The sequence below is a fragment of the Schistocerca americana genome, chromosome 7, assembly GCF_021461395.2.
Source record: "Schistocerca americana isolate TAMUIC-IGC-003095 chromosome 7, iqSchAmer2.1, whole genome shotgun sequence".
Taxonomy (NCBI): domain Eukaryota; kingdom Metazoa; phylum Arthropoda; class Insecta; order Orthoptera; family Acrididae; genus Schistocerca; species Schistocerca americana.
In genome coordinates, this window is record NC_060125.1 from 82913748 (window position 1) to 82933842 (window position 20095).

At 47.0% G+C, this 20095-nt stretch overlaps 1 protein-coding gene across 1 annotated transcript in view; it reads right to left on the reverse strand.

Moving 5' to 3' along the window:
- The window catches only part of LOC124622075 (guanine nucleotide exchange factor for Rab-3A-like), a 500693-nt gene that overhangs the window by 371318 nt on the left and 109280 nt on the right, over nt 1-20095 (reverse strand). The window contains exon 2 of the mRNA XM_047147648.1: nt 12781-12829. The gene's annotated coding sequence lies outside the window, so the exon portion shown is untranslated. The remainder of the gene's footprint in view (nt 1-12780; nt 12830-20095) is intronic.

The window sequence follows — 20095 nt, forward strand, 5'->3', positions numbered from 1 at the left end:
CTACAGATCTTGCTCTCTATAGGTAAGGAGACTAATTTGGGCAAGTGGCATTCCACAAAAAGCACAATCACAGGTTCCAGATCAGGGCATAGTAGCCTCCGCCGACGGGCCGACTTCTGCGCTGCGGACACAACTTTAGAAGACGACAGGTTGTGGAAAGAACTGTTAAGGACTCTTATTCATACCCACCAAATCTCTCCACCTTCCATAGGGCACTCATTGCAAGCACTGTTCGTTGCACTGCACAACACAGAATTGCAAAGGACAGTTTCTTTAGTGCAGAGTTACGTTTTCTAATAATTTTGGTAAAAGTTAATTGTAATACTGTCAGTTTCAGACTGATTTGGCGATTCTTTTATCAGATAGTGCTTAAATATGCACACGGCTTGCACCATTAGGTAGACGTTAAAACATTAAAAGGTTAGCCGGCCGCTGTGGCAGAGCGGTTCTAGACGCTTCAGTCCGGAGCCGCGCTGCTGCTACGGTCGCAGGTTTGAATCTTGCCTCGGGCATGGATGTGTGTGATGTCCTTAGGTTAGTTAGGTTTAAGTAGATCTAAGTCTCAGATGTTAAGTTCTATAATGCTTAGAGCCATTTGAACCATTAAAAGGTTAAGAATAGGAAAACAATTTAGTTTTCAACAATAACACGGAACAACATGAAACATAACAGTTATAACGAAAGTGGGTAACAGGCAGTGTTCGCTATAGTGGTTGCCGCGCCTCCCCCGCTGCCTGCGGGGGGTCACGCACTGGATACAGCAGACAGCGGACAGCACAACTTGCTCTAGGCTTGCTGCCAGAGGCTGGAAAGTAGGGGCTTTGCAAATGAAGCGTTGAACACGCGGCAGGCGGTGGTCGGTACCTCTGGCACAATGCGACGCTCTCTCTCTCTCTCTCTCTCTCTCTCTCTCGCTTTCTACAGTACGCAGCCAGCTTCCGGACAACTCGGGGCCGCTCTGTATTGTACTGTATTGTCCCCACAGCCTCTGACAACTGGCAGCATCGCTGGAGCCCTTATCTGCCTTCACAATGCAGGCGAATAGAAGCTTGCTAAAGCAAACTGTGCGTTTTGTTTCACAGATCGCAACTAAAGAACAAGTATCGCCTAAAAGACTCTAAAGGCAGATACTTTCCCCTCCTCCTGTTATATTTAGATGGTAGGTAATGCAGGGCGATGAACCTGGCTTCCTTTGCTAATATTCAATTTATACAAAAGTACATATTTTTATGTCGTACGGAAAACCGTGACGATTGTGTCGACAGCACGTTGGTATTTAAAAGAGGCAATATCTATTTAAAAGTCCTCTGTCATGTGGAGACTGCTTAGCTCCTGCAATTAGCAAGTTACTTTTCCTCAAGGACAGATGTCAAGATGGAATGTTTGTAATCCGAAACCGGTATTACCTGAAGAGATTTTGCGCACATAAGACTTCGCATTAATGACTTAGGAAGAGTAATTTATGTTCAATAATCATCTGAATCATTAACTATCGAAGTAAATGCAATAGTTTAACAATTTAGAAGGAGCACCCGCGTTTCAACATATCACTACCCGGATTTTCGTGTTCCATCGAGTTCACATCGGTCGAATGTAGTGGCCAGACATCAACGAGAATTCACTATCGTGCTGCTGAAAGCATTGTAGCAGGATTCTGACCTTCCAACACAGATACGTTTTCTGGAGGTTGCCATTGCCCTCGAAGAGGACATCAAGCACGAAAGCATGAAGGTGGCCCCCAAGTTCCATGGGCCAGGTGAACATCTGCCGTAACATGATACTGCCCCCACAGACCTGCGTACGTGACGTGTAGGATGTTTCGAGCAATCGTCCATCTTGATGACAGCGTATCCGGACGCGACCATCAGCCACGTGTAACAAGAAACGTCTTCCACCCTGTAAGGTTCTCATATGTTTTGTGGTATTGTACATAATTCGCCTTTATTGTACTGGGACAAAGATCAACGAGCGCACTGCACGAGTAGTGAATAAGATCCTTGGATCTGTTTTAGTTTCATCTGTGGCTGACTTGTTAGTCAGTTGTGCAGCAGTGGGCCATTCTTATCTGAGGTATAGCAGCGAGCAGCGGAGTTTTTCAGAGAATGAGATCTGTTTTCTGTGAACCTTGAATGAAACTATCTGGAGTACTTTATTGTGGAGATAAAAACTCATTTACTTTCTTGTTCTCTATAACGATGGACAAGATTTTAGAGCAACTTTCTTTCTTTGTAGTGAGAGAACTTTGTAATAGCTAGAGTCTTCTTATTTCGTGCAGTCTTTTTGTCAATAATTGTAGTCTGATTTCTCAAAAACGATTTTCTTTAAAGTAAACCCCACCTCCGTGATTCATAGTAAAGTTGTGAAGATTTTGCCGTGTGTACATTGCTCCTTACGCCACACAAAGACACAGACTGTTTCTGACAAAAAATATATGAATAAAAAAGTAGATAATTTATCTTTTGCTGCTGCATCTGCTGATTTGTATTTGCTTTCGGGAATGTCAATACTCCAGACGTAAAAGCAGCATGCTGAGCAAAAGCGAAATCACTTTTATTTCAGGGCAGACCTCACTTTGCATTCCTGAGGGAACAATGTGTAGTCAGGATTGTCAGGTGTCGTGGCAACAAGCAGACTGATTTTCAGTTAGCAGCACTAATAATTTCAAAAATGGTTCAAATGGCTCTGAGCGCTATGAGATTTAACTGCTGAGGTCATCAGTCCCCTAGAACTTTAAACTACTTAAACCTAATTAACCTAAGGACATGACACACATCCATGCCAGGCAGGATTCGTACCTGCGACCGCACGGTTCCAGACTGTAGCGCCTGGAACCGATCGGCCACTACGCCCAGCTGATAATTTCAAACAGTTATTTTCTTCCGATGAGAGCAGTAATTTTTCGTGTATATCCCATGTAAAACGTTGCACTTCTTACCACGCATCGTCCATAATGGACTTCGGTACTGAGTTTCAGTTCCGTAGTTTTCATTGGGCACAGAATTAGTTTCTTTTGCCATTTCTTTTGTGGTTTTAGGGCGCAAAACTTCTATGGTCATTAGCGCCCAGCCCGTGACGTAGAAAACAGGAAAAAAACGAAATTTAAAATCAGCAGCAATGGGAACAAAGTCATAAAATTTGAGAAACTAAAGGCAGAAGGAATGCTTAAAAATCCACTATAGAAAGGGGGCGGTTGTCCCCCCCCCCCCCCCCAAAAAAAGGCTTCAAATGACTGACGTCATTTCACTGTCACTAATAAACTGTAGAACGCGGTCAGCTGAGCGCGTGTCATCTGCTAAAATCGACGATAGATCAGGCGATAGCTGGAGACGGGAGCGTAACGGATTAAAATAGGGGCATTCAATTAAAAGGTGTCTGACCGTCCACGGCTGAGAGCAGTGGGGACAGAATGGAGGAGGATCACCGCTTAAAAGATGTCGATGACTAAAAAGACAGTGCCCTATCCGGAGTCTAGCTAAAATTACCTCCTCCCGACGACGCGTTCGGGAGGAAGAGGTCCATGCGCAAGGAAGGGCTTTCACTTCCCGCAATTTATTATGGGGAAGTGTTGACCAATGCGCATGCCATAAATGAGCAACTTGGCGACATAAACCGCTCCGTAGATCGGTAAACGGAAGAGACTGAATAGCTGGCCGAGGAAGAGAGACTGCAGCCTTGGCCGCTATATCGGCCGCCTCATTTCCACAGATACCAGCGTGTCCCGGGAGCCAGAGGAACGCCACTGAGACGCCCCCCAGGTGGAGCAAGCGCAGACAGTCCTGAATCCGGTGGACCAGAGGGTGCACAGGGTAAAGAGCTTGGAGACTTAGGAGAGAACTGAGAGAGTCTGAGCAGATTACGTACTGTATCCGCTGATGGCGGCGGATGTAGTGGACAGCCTGGAGAATAGCGTAAAGCTCCGCAGCATAAACCGAACACTGGTCGGGAAGCCGAAAGTGATTTGGGGTGTCGCCAACAATATAGGCACTCCCTACACCTAACGATGTTTTCGAGCCATCGGTGTAAATAAATGTGGCTTCCGTCATTTGTGCACATAGAGCAGCAAATGCCCGACGGTAAACAAGTGTAGGGGTACCATCCTTGGGAAATTGACATAGGTCTCTGAGCAAGTCGATCCGGGGACGGAGCCAAGGCGGTGCTGTACCCCAAGTTGTCAAGAAGGTTTTAGGAAAGCGGAAGGAAAGAGAATGGAGCAGTTGACGGAAGCGGACTCCCGGGGGTAGTAGGGAGGAGGAGCGGCCTGCATACCCGACATCAAAGGAGGCGTCGAAAAAAAGGTCATGGGCTGGATTAGCAGGCATGGAAGACAGATGGCTAGCATAACGACTCAGAAGGACTGCCCGCCGATTGGATAGCGGAGGTTCAGCAGTCTCAGCATAAAGGCTTTCCACAGGGCTGGTGTAAAAAGCTCCAGACACTAAACGTAATCCACGGTGGTGGATAGAGTCGAGACGCCGAAGAATAGACGGCCGAGCAGAGGAGTAGACTATGCTTCCATAATCCAATTTCGAGCGCACTAAGGCGCGATAGAGGCGGAGAAGGGAACGCAGACAGCGAGCCGAAAGATAGGAAACGTGGGAGGACCAGCACAGTTTTCTGTCAAACATAAGACCCAAGAATTTAGCGACGTCGGAAAACGGAAGGTTGACAGGACCTAGATGTAAGGAGGGCGGAAGAAACTCCTTACGTCGCCAAAAATTAACACAAACAGTCTTACTGGGTGAGAAACGGAAGCCGGTTTCGATGCTCCACGAGTGGAGGCGATCGAGACATCCTTGAAGACGTCTTTCAAGAAGGCTAGTCCGTTGAGAGCTGTAGTAGATCGCAAAATCGTCCACAAAGAGGGAGCCCGAGACATCAGGAAGGAGACAATCCATAATTGGATTAATGGCGATGGCAAACAGTACAACACTCAGCACGGAGCCCTGGGGTACCCCGTTTTCTTGGGAGAACGTACGGGAGAGAGTAGTGTTCACCCGCACCCTAAATGTGCGCTCTGCCATAAATTCGCGAAGAAAAAGGGGCAGCCGGCCTCGAAAGCCCCAAGAGAACAGTGTGCGGAGGATGCCTGTCCTCCAACAGGTATCGTATGCTCTCTCCAGATCAAAAAATATTGCTACCGTTTGGCGTTTCCGGAGGAAATTGTTCATGATATAAGTGGAGAGAGCAACAAGATGGTCAACGGCAGAACGATGTTGTCGGAATCCGCATTGGGCTGGTGTTAAAAGACTGCGGGATTCCAGCCACCAAGCTAAACGGTAATTCACCATACGCTCCAAAACCTTACAGACACTACTCGTGAGAGAAATTGGGCGATAGCTAGAGGGGAGATGTTTGTCCTTTCCAGGTTTCGGAACGGGGACGACAATAGCTTCCCGCCATCGCCTGGGAAAGGTACTGTCGGTCCAAATTCGATTATAAAGGCGAAGGAGGTAACGCAGGCTATGGGTTGATAAATGCAGCAACACTTGGACATGGATACCATCCGGTCCTGGGGCGGAGGAGCGAGACGAAGAGAGTGCATGTTGGAGTTCGCGCATGGAGAAAACAGTATTGTAGCTTTCGCGATTTTGAGAGGAGAAAGCAAGATGTCGCACTTCCGCTGCACGTTTCTTCGGGAGAAACGCTGGCGGGTAATTTGAAGAGCTCGAAATCTCAGCAAAGTGCTGACCCAATGAGTTAGAAATTGCGACGGGGTCCACTAAGGTATCATGCGCGACAGTGAGCCCAGAGACCGGGGAGTAACTAGGCGCGCCTGAGAACCGTCGAAGCCGACTCCAAACTTCCGAGGAGGGAGTGAAGGTGTTAAATGAGCTAATAAAGAATTGCCAGCTTGCCTTCTTGCTATCGCGGATGACGCGACGGCATCGCGCACGGAGCTGCTTATATCGGATACAGTTGGCCAAAGTTGGATGGTGACGGAAAATGCGAAGAGCACGTCGCCGCTCACGTATTGCATCACGGCATGCCTCGTTCCACCAAGGAACTGGGGGGCGCCGGGGCAATTCGGAGGTGCGTGGTATTGAACGTTCCGCAGCTGTGAGAATAACGTCGGTAAAATGTGTGACCTCATCGTCGACGCTGGGAAAGCGACGGTCATCGAATGTCGCTAGAGACGAAAAAAGTGTCCAATCGGCTTGGGCAAACTTCCAGCGTCGCGAGCGCATATATGGCAGTTGAGGCTGCAGTCGAAGAACACATGGAAAGTGGTCACTCGAGTGTGTATCATCAAGGGCGAACCATTCGAAGCGCCGAGGTAGCGGAACAGTACCGACCGCAAGGTCCAAATGAGATAAATTTGCCGTGGAGGCAGACAAAAATGTGGGGACCCCAGTGTTGAGGCAGACTAGATCCGCTTGGTGGAAGACGTCTAGCAATAGTGAGCCACGTGGACAAGGATGTGGAGATCCCCAAAGCGGGTGGTGGGCATTGAAGTCCCCAACCAGCAAATAGGGGGGTGGAAGCTGATCAAGAAGATGAAGGAGGTCAGCTCGTGCCAGTGGTGTAGACGATGGAATGTATACCGTACATAGAGAGAACGTGTATCCAGAAAGGGAAAGACGGACGGCGACAGCTTGGAAGGAACTGTTTAAGGGGATTGGGTGATGATGGAGAGTATCATGGAGCAGGATCATGAGTCCTCCATGGGCTGGAGTGCCTTCAACAGAGGGGAGGTCATATCGGACGGACTGAAAATGAGGGAGAACAAAGCGGTCATGGGGGCGCAGCTTTGTTTCCTGAAGACAGAAGATGACCGGCGAGTAGGATCGTAAGAGGATCGACAATTCATCCCGATTGGCGCGAATGCCGCGGATATTCCAGTGGATAATGGACATAGGGTGAACAGAAAATGGAGAAACGTGACCAAGGGTGCTGTCAACTCAACGACTGCTCAGAGCTTGCGACCGACAGCATGGAATGGCATTCAGTCGAAGGCAGAAGATCCTGATCCATAGGTTGGGCAGGAGCAGCTCCTGCCACCAACGATCGGCCAGTTGACCGGCCACCAGCAGTGCGCCTCGGCGACACAGAAGATGGCCGAGGGCGATTTCCGCCTGGTGGTGCTGTAGTTGGGACACGCCTTGGCGGAGAAGGAGAGGAACTGTGTTTCTTCGTAGCCTTCTTGGAGGTATGATGTTTAGATGAAGGAGGAACCGATGGTTGTGAAGTTGCAGTACGTAAAAACTCTTCACGAGAATGCTCTTTTTTCGAAGACTTGGCGTCTGACTTTTGGGCTCGAGATTTAGCATAACCCGACGAAGGGTGAGCCATAGAGTGGGCAGGCGAAAGTGGTGAGGTTGAACGGGCGATCTTTGCGCTGGCCGATCTGACGACCGTGGTACTAAATGTGAGGTCGCAAGTCTGCGTGGCCGCCTCCTTTGCTGGCCGAGGAGAAGCAAGGATAGTGCTGTATTTTCCTTTCTGAGGCACGGTGGGCTGTCGACTGGCGAGTAACTTTCGAGCAGCAAAGGTCGACACCTTTTCCTTCACTCTTATTTCCTGGATGAGCTTTTCATCCTTAAAAACGGGGCAATCTCGAGAGGAAGCAGCGTGGTCACCCATACAGTTGATGCAGTGAGGGGATGGAGGTGGACAAGCACCCTCATGGGCATCCTTGCCACACGTAACACATTTGGCCGGATTGGAACAGGACTGGCTGGTGTGATTGAACCGCTGACATCGATAGCAACGCGTAGGGTTTGGGACATAAGGGCGAACGGAAATTATCTCATAGCCTGCTTTGATTTTTGATGGGAGTTGAACTTTGTCAAATGTCAAGAAGACAGTGCGGGTTGGAATGATGTTCGAGTCAACCCTTTTCGTAACCCGATGAACAGCGGTGACGCCCTGGTCAGACAGGTAGTGCTGAATTTCTTCGTCAGACAATCCATCGAGGGAGCGTGTATAAACGACTCCACGCGAGGAATTTAAGGTACGGTGCGGTTCCACCCGGACAGGGAAGGTGTGGAGCAGAGAAGTACGCAGCAATTTTTGAGCCTGGAGGGCACTGTGTGTTTCTAACAACAGGGTACCATTCCGTAATCTGGAACAAGACTTTACAGGACCCGCAATTGCGTCGACACCTTTCTGAATAATGAAAGGGTTGACCGTGGAAAAGTCGTGACCTTCGTCAGACCGAGAAACAACAAGGAACTGTGGCAATGATGGAAGAACCGTCTGTGGCTGAGACTCAGTGAACTTACGTTTGTGAGCAGACATAGTGGAAGGTGAGGAAACCATTGCGGAAGAATCCCCCATGATTACCGGCGTCTCCGATGGCGCGCTCCTCCCTTGTGGGGGCCCTCACCGAGGGCACACCCGCCTTAGGTGATTGTTCACACCTCAGGTCACACCTCCCGACAAACGGACGGAGGGACCAATCGGCACTTTCGGAAGGTATCAGCTCGGGTAATCACCCCTCCCTGGGCCTGGCCGTTACCAGGGGGTACGTACGTGTCCTACCTGTCTACCCGGGGCGGGGAATTACGCGTTACCCCGTCACCGGCTACGCAAAGAAGTGCGTGGGTCGGCCTTCAGACACGCACAGGGAGGAAGAAAGAGACAGGGAAAGGAAAGAAGAGAGGTCTCAAACGCCGCAGCGGAGAAAAGGGTAAAGAGAAGAGGTAAAGAGAAGAGGTAAGGAAAAGAGAAGGACGAAGAAAGATGAAGACATACAAGCAAGGAAGGCGAAGAGTGCGGTACATTTACAAGCGTCCGTCTCCGGACGTAGGCACAAACCATACTCCCCAGAGGGGGAGAAGGGGAAGGAAAGAGTCAGAGGTAAGGGGAGGGGGGCGAAGACGGGGCATGGGGAAGGATACGGAAAGGGAAGGTATGCAGCCCGGAAAGGAAGGAAGGCCACATTAGCTCGGGGTCCCGTGCTCGCTACACACGTATCCACAAAAGAGTTGTGGATCCCCTGGGGGGGTTTTGCCATTTCGTTACGTTCAAATATTGTATTATTTCACGACACTGTTTGCATGCGCAACATAGGGTAAACCCCACAATCAGTTTAGCTCAGCTATTGAATACTATGCTTACAGTACACGTTACACGACGAAACATGTTTTTGAAATACACTACTGGCCATTAAAATTGCTACTCCAAGAAGAAATGCAGATGATAAACGGGTATTCATTGGACAAACATATTATAGTAGAACTGACATGTGATTACATTTTCACGCAATTTGGGTGCATATATCCTGAGAAATCAGTACACAGAACAACCACCTCTGGCAGTAATAACGGCCTTGATTCGCCTGGGCATTGAGTCAAACAGAGCTTGGATGGCGTGTACACGTATAGCTGCCCATGCAGCTTCAACACGATACCACAGTTCATCAAGAGTAGTGACTGGCGTATTGTGATGAGCCAGTTGATTGGCCACCATTGAGCAGACCTTTTCAATTAGTGAGAGGTCTGGAGAATGTGTTGCCCAGGGCAGCAGTCGAACATTTTCTGCATCCAGAAAGGCCCGTACAGGACCTGCAACATGCGGTCGTGCATTATCCTGCTGAAATGTAGGGTTTCGCAGGGATCAAATGAAGGGTAGAGCCACGGGTCGTAACACATCTGAAATGTAACGCCCACTGTTCAAAGTGCCGTCAATGCGAACAAGAGGTGACCGAGACGTGTAACCAGTGGCACCCCATACCATCACGCCGGGTGATACGCCTGTATGGCGATGACGAATACACGCTTCCAATGTGCGTTCACCGCGATATCGCCAAACACGGATGCGGCCACCACAATGCTGTAAACAGAACCTGGATTCATCCGAAAAAATTACGTTTTGCCATTCGTGCACCCAGGTTCGTCGTTGAGTGCACCATCGCAGGCGCTCCTGTCTGTCATGCAAAGTTAAGGGTAACCGCAGCCATGGTCTCCGAGGTGATAGTCCATGCTGCTGCAAACGTCGTCGAACTGTTCGTGAAGATGGTTATTGTCTTACAAACGTCCCCATCTGTTGACTCAGGGATCGAGAAGTGGCTGCACGATCCGTTACAGCCATGCGGATAAGATGCCTGTCATCTCGACTGCTAGTGATATGAGGGGGTTGGGATCCATCACGGCGTTCCGTATTACCCTCCTGAACCCACCATGTCGCGAAACGATAAACCGCAATCAAGATAGGCTACAATCCGACGTTTATCAAAGTCGGAAACGTGAAGGTACGCATTTCTCCTCCTTACACGAGGCATCGCAACAACGTTTCACCAGGCAACGCCGGTCAAGTGCTGTTTGTGTATGAGAAAACGGTTGGAAACTTTCCTCATGTCAGCACGTTGTAGGTGTCGCCACCGGCGCCAACTTTGTGTGAATGCTCTGAAAAGCTAATCATTTGCATATCACAGCATCTTCTTCCCGTCGGTTAAATTTCGCGTCTGTAACACGTTATCTTCGTGGTGTAGCAATTTTACTGGCCAGTAGTGTAAATTTATTCAGTTTTTCACACATACAGACAAAATTTTTATAGAAAGCTTACAATCCAATAAGGCGAAACGTTTGCATCGACCCACTGTACAATGTCGATGCTCTAGTGTCCACTGTTATCATAACTGACAATGGCGTTGTATCATAGGAACACTTAGATGTCACCTGCTGCGGAACCCCATGTCCAACAGTGTGCGCTCAGCGGTGTGGTACTCCGAAACACCTTCGCCTGCACTGGCACTGTACTCTGTACTCACTTCAGCTACTGGTCGCCGCGTAACCTACGCTACAGGGCGAGCATAAAAGCCTCTGGACTCCACTTTCTGCGATTAGGCGTGGACGCCCAGCACGTCGTCCCCTGCTCGTGGCTTCGCTTTCCTTCACCTACTTCCCGCAGATCCTCACGACCATTCGACCAGCTTCCATGATGCTCGTTCGTAGGCAGAGCGCCGTAACATTCTGCCCTTTTTCAGAGTCGCACACGTCTCCCCATTTGCGGCCCGTCTCATCGCTATACTGATCCTCCATTCGTCTCTGCTCGACATATACACGGGATGACCCGGAAGTACGTAAACGTTTGAAAACGCACTAACTCACGGAATAATGTAGGCAGAGAGATAAAATTGACACATAACCGAAATGACATGGGGTTTTACTGAAACTAAAAACGAGTGCAAAAACTGGTCAACAGATGGCGCTGGACAACAACACGTCAGTGACGCCGGATGAGAATCGTGTATAAAATGAGCTGTAGTGAGAGAGGGAGCCAGATCATCCCTAGCCTAGCTGACCAAAACCTGATGGAAAATACGACTTCTATGCAGGATGGCACTCGACACCACATTGCTACACATGTGAAAGATCTCGTGCACACCTCGTTTGGTGAGAATCGCGTGCTGTGCTTCCTTCACAGGTCCCCTGACCTCAGTCCGTGTGATTACTGGTTGTAGCGTTACCTGGAGTCTCAAGTTTACTACGAACGTCCGACCCCATTATGGATGCTAAAAGACGACATGTGACGGCAACTTTTCACCATACCTACTGATATGCTGTGCTGCTGTTCATAACATTGTCCCACGACTACAGGTATTGCTGATGAACGACGGCCGACATTCTGAGCATTTGTTATAAAGGACATCGTCTTTATTAAAGATCAACTGTTCTGCTAATTATTGCTTTTATATAATATGAAGCGCCATCTTTGGCCTTTTTTGCACTTTCTTGGTTTTAATAAAACCCCATCTTATTTGAAGCGCGTGTGTCAATTTTTACCTCTCTACCTGCAATTTTCCAATGCTAACGGACTTTTGGGTATACTGTACTTTCCTTGCTACGTCACGAGCCCTCAGTGCCACCAGCCATCACTTCATCTCGCGGTGGGCGGTGGCCAACATAAGCCAGGACGGTTAGAGAGACTAACTCCCCAATGGTTCTTATAATGGTGTGCAGTTACCGATGTGCCCACGGAAATCTTAGTGTATGTAGTAACGGCTCAGTTACTTGGAACAGAGTTACATCACTTTAATTAAGTTCAAGAACGTTCTACCTCTCTCACCTTCATGGTTGTCTAAATTCCCGGAAAGCACTTGCCTCTAGTGACAGTAACGATGGAACATACGAAAAGCTCAGGAGCATAATTTATACATATGCACAATGAAGGTAAATGAGAACCGCGGCTGGGCACTCTCTTAACAGGGGAAGTAAATTAATTCTGTGTTTTCTATTGTGCTTGGCAATAACACTTTTTTGCTTTCAGACTAGTTCAGGCACCTTTGCAGAGCTACATCGTAACCATTCTCGTTTTGAATGCTGTGTCTTATCTGTGAAATAATAACTTCTTATGCTATCATGTTATTTGAGAAATGAAATCATGTATCACGAACTATCCGCTTCGAGCACTTTTCATTATTACGTATACTGTATGAACAGCAAAGTGGTTGACATGTAGGCCTATATCTCTCTACATCACCACAATTGAGCAATAAAATATTTTATCCATAAAGTTCGCCGTCGAAATATATGCGATCAGACATGGAATAGCTGTTACATTTGAAGAAAATTCCATTTCACCTTACCTTTACTTAATTAGTTAGGCCGTTTTTCACTAATACTGCATTATTTTAGGAGCAATATGTGATGAGTATGATTATTACTGAATCAAAATAACATGAGGTCATCAGGTCCAGACCAATTAGCTACGATTTCTCAGGAATGGGTTTACGGGCATTTCTACACCAGAAAACGCATACAAATGAGATTCTCTTCCTTAAGGTCGATAAAATATTGATAATTATATGGCAGTACTATAGTGAATATATTTACTTACAGCCGATGCTGCAGAAGCTCACTTCTGTAGATCCTCTCTTCCAGGGCCCCTGAAACAAGTAATAGGTTTATGAAACATCAGGAGATGAACATCAAGAGATAACTACTGTTGACACACACACACACACACACACACACACACACACACGCACACACGCACACGGAGGAGGAGGAGGGAGAGGGAGATAAGACGATAGTACTTTTTTGGAACTGTTCTTGTTGTGGTCTTCAGTCCAAAGACTGGTTTGGTGCAGCTCGCCGTGCTACCCTATCCTGTGCAAGCTGCTTCATCGCCAAGTACCTACTGCAACCTACATCCTTCTGAATTTGCTTATTATATTCATCTCTTTGGATCCCTCTACGATTTTTACCCCCCACGCTGCCCTCACCATCGCTTGATGCCTCAGAACGTGTCCTACAAACCGATCCCTTCTTCTAGTCAAGTTCTGCCACAAATTTCTCTTCTCCCCAATTCTGTTCAATACTTCCTCATTAGTTATGTGACCCACCCATCTGATCTTCAGCATTCTTCTGTAGCACCACATTTCGAAGACTTCTATTCTCTTCTTGTTAAGCTATTTATCGTCCAGTTTACTGTACGTTGACGTCTAGCACACGCGGTGGTCACATTAATGGGACAGGACCGTGTATGAAGGACACACTATACACAACACTTGTGCGATCCATTCTTGACCATAGCCCGTGTCTTTTGGGATTCGGACAAGGTCGTATTACAAGATGATCTGGATGCAACTGAGATGCGCGCTGCTACTTTAGTTCCCTTAGGTTCGATCAACGCGCGAGTATTACGGATACGCAAAAGCAACCTGCACTGGAATGGGAATTTGCGGAGCGACAGAAACACTAGTGAGAAAATTTAGAGAACGACATTCGCGATGTACTGTCACTAACATATATTTTGTACAAGAAAAGATAAAGCAGGAGTTGGAGGAAAGAACACGGGCAGTTGTATTTCCGTCGCTCCATGGAGTGGATTAAGAAAGGGAATGCGTAGCAATGGTTCAAGTTACCCTCCGTCATGGATGGTATGGCAGGTTGCGTATTGTCTGTGTAGATGTTACCGACACAGGGACTTTAAAATGGAGAGTATAGTGGTTTGTTCCTAAATAGACCAGTAAGCACTCAAATCCGAGAAAATATGCTATTGCACTAAGATACACAAAGGTGACTGAAGTCTTGGAATAGCGATATGAACGTATACAGATGGCGGTAGTATCGCGTCCACAAGGTATGAAAGGTCACTATATTGGCGGAGCAGTCATTTGTACTCTGCTGATTCATGTGAAATGGTTTCCGATGTGATTGTGGTCGCACCATGGCTATTAACAGACTTTGAACGCGGAATGGTAATTGAAGCTAAACACGTGGGCCATTATATTTCGGAAATCGTTCGGGAATTCAACATCCCTAGTTCCACAGTGTCAGCAGTGTGGCGAGAATACCAAATTTCACGCATTACTTCTTATCGTGGACAACGCAGTCGGCGACGGTCTTCACTCAGCGATCAGGTGCAAAGGCGTTTGCTTAGAGTTGTCAGTGCTACCAGACAAGAAACTCTGTGTGAAATAACCGCAGAAATCAATGTGGGACGTACGACGAAAGCGTCCGTTGGGACAGTGTGGCCGAATTTGGCGTTAATGGGCTATGGCAGCGTCGTGTCTTAGCAAACGCCACGACATCTGCAGCGGCTCTCCTGGGACTCGTCACCATATCGGTTGGACCCTAGACGACTGGAAAACCGTGGCCCGATCAGATGAGCCCCTACTTCACTTGGTAGTCCGGCCCCGGTAGCTGAGTGGTCAGCGTGACAGAATGTCAATCCTAAGGTCCCGGGTTCGATTCCCGGCTGGGTCGGTGATTTTCTCCGCTCAGGGACTGGGTGTTGTGTTGTCCTAATCATCATTTCATCCCCATCTACGCGTAGGTCGCCGAAGTGGCGTCAACTCGAAAGACCTGCGCCAGGCGAACGGTCTACCCGGCGGGAGGCCCCAACCACACGGCATTTAATTTCATTTCACTTGGTACGAGCTGATGGTAGGCAGCCGCCACGAAGCCATGGACTCGAGTTGTCAACAAAGCGCTGTGCAAGCTGGTGGTGACTCCATAATGGTGTGGGCTCTCTTCATAAGTAATGGACTGGGCTTTCTGGTCCAACTGAACTCATCATTCACTGGATACTGTTATATTCGACTGCATGGAGACCATTTGTAGCCGTTCATCGACTTCACTTTTCCAAACTATGGGATTCTAATGGATGATAAATGCGCCACGTCACCGGGCCACAGTTGTTCACGATTGGTTTGAAGAACGGATACGTGAAAACCGCACCCAGTGAAAATCACACGCAGTCAGAAATCTGTGATATTCGCACCCAGTTTTGCTGGACACCACGTGCTCAAGGACAGAGCCTACCTACGTCCCCGGGCGTTGTCATCCACTGGAAACGATCCCTGTACGGCACGGCCTCCCTGCACTCGGGAAGTCCTCGTCAACTCAAGTGACTGACCGCTTGGCTGGTCACTGTAAGTGTGAGTCTAACTTTCGGAGTGTTCAGCTCATTCGCCTTGTGTCTGTGTGCTTATACGCTCGATATGGAACTGTCAACAACCACTCATGGTAAAAAATGTGGCCATTACGATGGTTACTCGTACATCGTAAAGAGAATCAAAGCAGATGGAACTGTGATATGGCGCTGTTCGAAACATAGAACAACATGTTGCTGAGGAATGGTTAAGACCAAAGACTGTCTCTGCTTAGTTCAAACAAGCATCAGTGTGGTGCACCGGATGACGCTCGCTTAGAAGTGAAAAAGACGTTGAATCAGGCGAAGAAGAGATCACGAGAGGAAGAGGCTTCGATTGCTAAAATTTATACCGAAGAGTTTGGCGACTTGGACAATCGAGGGTATGATTTTGTTATTGAAATGCCAGAACGGCAAGCAATTCGTTACATGAATAAGAGAGTAATAGTGTATGCATGATGGGGCCTCTATGTTACTGTTATTTTTGAAACTGTTTTGTTGCCAAGATGTCTTAGAAGGCTCTAAATGGCTCTAAGCACTAAGGGATTTAACATCTGAGGTCATCAGTCCCCTAGACTTAGAGCTACTTAAACCTAACTAACCTAAGGACATCACAGACAGCCATGCCCGATGCAGACTTCGAACCTGCGACCGTAGCAGCAGCGCGGTTCCGGACTGAAGCGCCTGGAAACGCTCGGCCACACCGGCCGGCTGTCTTAGAAGTTTTAGAAGAAAAAGTCTTTTATTGATTCTCTTAGTTTAAGATGTTCCCAAGATGAAAAGTGCTGTCAGACAAGAACTTATTCACTTTTTAAATATCTTGTAATTGTTTCACGCTATTTATTTTTTGTGTAACCTTTTGATCCGTATTACATGTATACTGCCAACGTACGATCACTCCTGCAGCTTGCAGTGTTGACTTAACATCAGTTAGCTATCGTTGTAAGTACTTATTTTGTAATGCAATGCATGTTAACACGAAGATCGCGATGTGTCAGAGTGTGAGGTCTACCACATACATATACTTTGTACTTGCGTTCAGTGTTTTACTTACTGTAAATGAGTATGGAACCAAGTACAGCGAAATACTGTGTATATGTATGTATAGCCCGCGAAACTAACATTATCAGAATGAGTTTCCCATGGATACCACAAGGCACTGGAACTAAAACATAACATTATTTTCGTTTCATAAACTCTCCGTTATCGGTAACCAAATTTTCGTTTTTGCCGCCAGTCCCACGACCACAGCTTCTGCCTACACATGGCGCAGTCCGCAGCTCGTGGTCCAGGGACTAGCGTTGCTGTCTCTGGATCACGAGATAGCGGGTTCGATTACCGGCCGGGTTGGCGGTTCTCTCTGCCCGAGGAGTGGATGTTTGTGCCGTCATCCTCGTTTCCTCATCATCATCATTCGTGACAGTGGCTGAACTGGACTGTGTAAAAACTGGGACTTTGTGCGGGCGCTGATGGCCGCGCAGTTGAGCGCCCTCAAATGGATCATCATCATCATCATCTACACGTGGCCCAGATAATGTTCCTGTGGCGCCTTCATTTGGAGATGGTCCTGAAGTGGCTCAAAAACTAGTTAATGGTACAGAATGTAAATCGCGTTAAAATTGAAGAAATCCACAGGTTGCATATTGTACCCAAATAGACTAGGGTCTTAAGTCTTAGGTGAAAGAGGCCACATGACAGGTTACTTCACTTTTGTTAAATCTGTTTTGACTTTTCTCAGTCACTTTTCCCTCAATCCTGTGTTTTTTTGCAGAAAAAAGTACCACTTTTTTCATTTTGTCATTTATAGGTAGTTTTACAACCAAGTACACATAACAGTGTGGGGTCCCGAAATTGTGAAACAGAAATTGAGAAGTATACATGTAGGCGTCCTCTTAGGAACTGTAATACATATCAATATAAGGAAAAATGTAAACATTTACTTGTTCAAAATCGCGTATCACCGAATGTTCTAGACAGATTTTTTGAAATATTGACACAACGTTGAGTTCTAATACGGTCGTGATTTTAGGTACATAATTCTTCTAATAATGTATATTTCTAATACATATGATAAATAATATATAAATATACATACGTTAAATTATAAAGGGAAGACATTGTCACCAAAAATCTAAAAATATACTTTTCCGATTTACTTCAAATTTTTTACACGTTACTGTAATAAACGCTTAGACATATACAGACCAAAACTTTTTTAATATATAAAAGAATGTGTAAAATATACGTTATACAATACTGTAACGTTGTTAGCAAACAGGAGAGATTCATTTATGACTGATTCGTTTATGATTAGGAATACTACTACTACTACTACTACTGCTGCTGCTGCTACTGAATCTGCAGCAACAATAAACAAGGCTCAGAGTCGGAGAGATGGGGGAAGAGGAGATGGACAGAGGGGTGGCAGGAAATAGACACAGAAAAGTGGCAGATGGACAGAGAGACGGGAGAAGGGGAAGATGAGCAGAGAAAAGGGAAGGATGTGATGCACAGGAGGGGGAAGGAGGAGGAGGAGATGGACAAGGAAAGGGGGAGAGGAAGATGGAATAGAGACAGGAGAGAGAAGGAGATTACGACGTATATCCGATTCCCTTGCATATTAGGAACGAGTGCTTTCTCTGTTCTTTCCTTCCCATCTAAGCAGATGGAGCCACAGTAGAGCTTGGCAGGGTACAGCTAGTATTCTGACACAGTGCGTGTAAAATGAAAACGTCGATCTTAAACATGCTATGAAATGCAATACAGAAACTGCGTTAGCAGAGATCTAGTTGTTTTAGTGACGAAATAGTCCATAAAAGCTTGTATTGTATGCGGCACTGCTTTCATATGTCACCAACAGAATGTTGAGATATTTTCTTCCAAGAAGTAGCACACTTTTGCACAACTTATGAACTAGCTGTCAGCAGGTCAACAGATCTGTCTTGGATCTGGTCGGTGGCAGTAGATACACTCTGTTGACGATACATTCGTAACGGCCGTCTGGGCTCTGGCCTGTATTTATGGTTGGCCACGCACTGCCTCGAGGCCTGCGAGAAAGACAGGCCGCGGCGCGTACGTTACGGAGGTAGGCCGAGCTCGCTCCCTGAACTCAGCTGGTGAAATGCGTTTCTGCACCTGTTAACTCTTAACTGGATGTGTATGTACAAACGAGAATTGCATCTACTGGAATCCACTATTATGGAATCTTACTGTTATTGGCCGGCCGGAGTGGCCGAACGGTTCTAGGCGCTACAGTCTGGAACCGCGCGACCGCTACGGTCGCAGGTTCGAATCCTGCCTCGGGCATGGATGTGTGTGATGTCCTTAGGTTAGCTAGGTTTAAGTAGTTCTAAGTTCTAGGGGACTGATGACCTCAGAAGTTAAGTCCCATAGTGCTCAGAGCCATTTGAACCATTTACTGTTATTAGTCCTAAAATGCTAGGAAGTCCACAGACTTACAAATAATTTGTCAAGACTGTACTGGGGTATAACAAAATTAAAATCATGCCAAAATGATTATCGGTTGCACAAGGCACCACATCTTCTATGAAGTGAGGACTTTTACGCAGAACAGACTAAATGCTATAAACAAGATGTTATATCATTTATGTCGAGAACTGACCTCTAATTTTGTTGTGCGACTAGTAATCAGTAAGACTTCATAATAGCAGATTCCAGTAGAAGACGCAAATCTCATTAGTATGTACACGCTCAGTTGCAAAATAACAGGTTTAAAAACGCATTTTGCCCGCTGAGTTATGCGAGCTAGCTCAGACCTACCTTCGTGACGTACGCGCCGCGGCCTGTCTTTCTCGTGGGCCTCGCACTGCCTCTAGTGACGTCACAATCTAGGTGCTGTACACACGCGGAAGGTGCAGGTACAGTCGGCGGCAGCAGTTCGCGCTGCGATTGGTTCCAGGGTGGGGCACACGTATATACCGCCGTGCACTCAGACACTTCCCTCCTTCATGCCGCAGCATGTATCTTAGCAAGAGACTGCTGCTTCTAGTCAAGATGTTCCGCAAATTCCGTCCACTTCGATTCAGTACAACTTAATCAGTTACTCGATCTGCACGTCTAATCTTCAGCATTGTTCTGCACCACTATACAACTTCTTGTTCCGTACAACGACACACCTCAGAAAGATACCTTCAGAAAAGCCCTCACAACGCTTGAAAACGGATAATCCACGTTAGCAAATTTCTTTTCTTCGGAAAAACTTTTCTTGCTACTACCAGTCTGCATTTTTTGTCTTCCCCACTTCGTCCATTGTCGGTTGCTGCCCGAATAACAGACTTCATCTACTGCTTCTAGAGTCTCATTTCCCACAGCATTATTTGATTTAATTCAGCTACATTCCATTATCCTTATTCTACTTTTGTTTTTCTTCACCTTGTAACCTCTTTTCGAGACACTATACGTTCCTTTCAACTGCTGTTCAAGTTCTTCGCCGTCTCTGATAGAATTACAATATCCTTGGCTAGCCTCAAAAGTTTTTCAGTTATTATTGATTGCCGGCCGTTGTGGCCGAGCGGTTCTAGGCGCTTCAGTCCGGAACCGCGCTGCTCCTACGGCCGCAGGTTCGAATCCTGCCTCGGGCGCGGATGTGTGTGATGTCCTTAGGTTAGTTAGGTTTAAGTAGTTCTCAGTCTAGGGGACTGATGACCTCAGATGTTAAGTCCCAAAGTGCTTAGAGCCATAATTCCCTACATTATTCATTTTTCAATCTTAAGATTACTGCAGTTAATTGAAGGTTATTTTACATCAGACACGT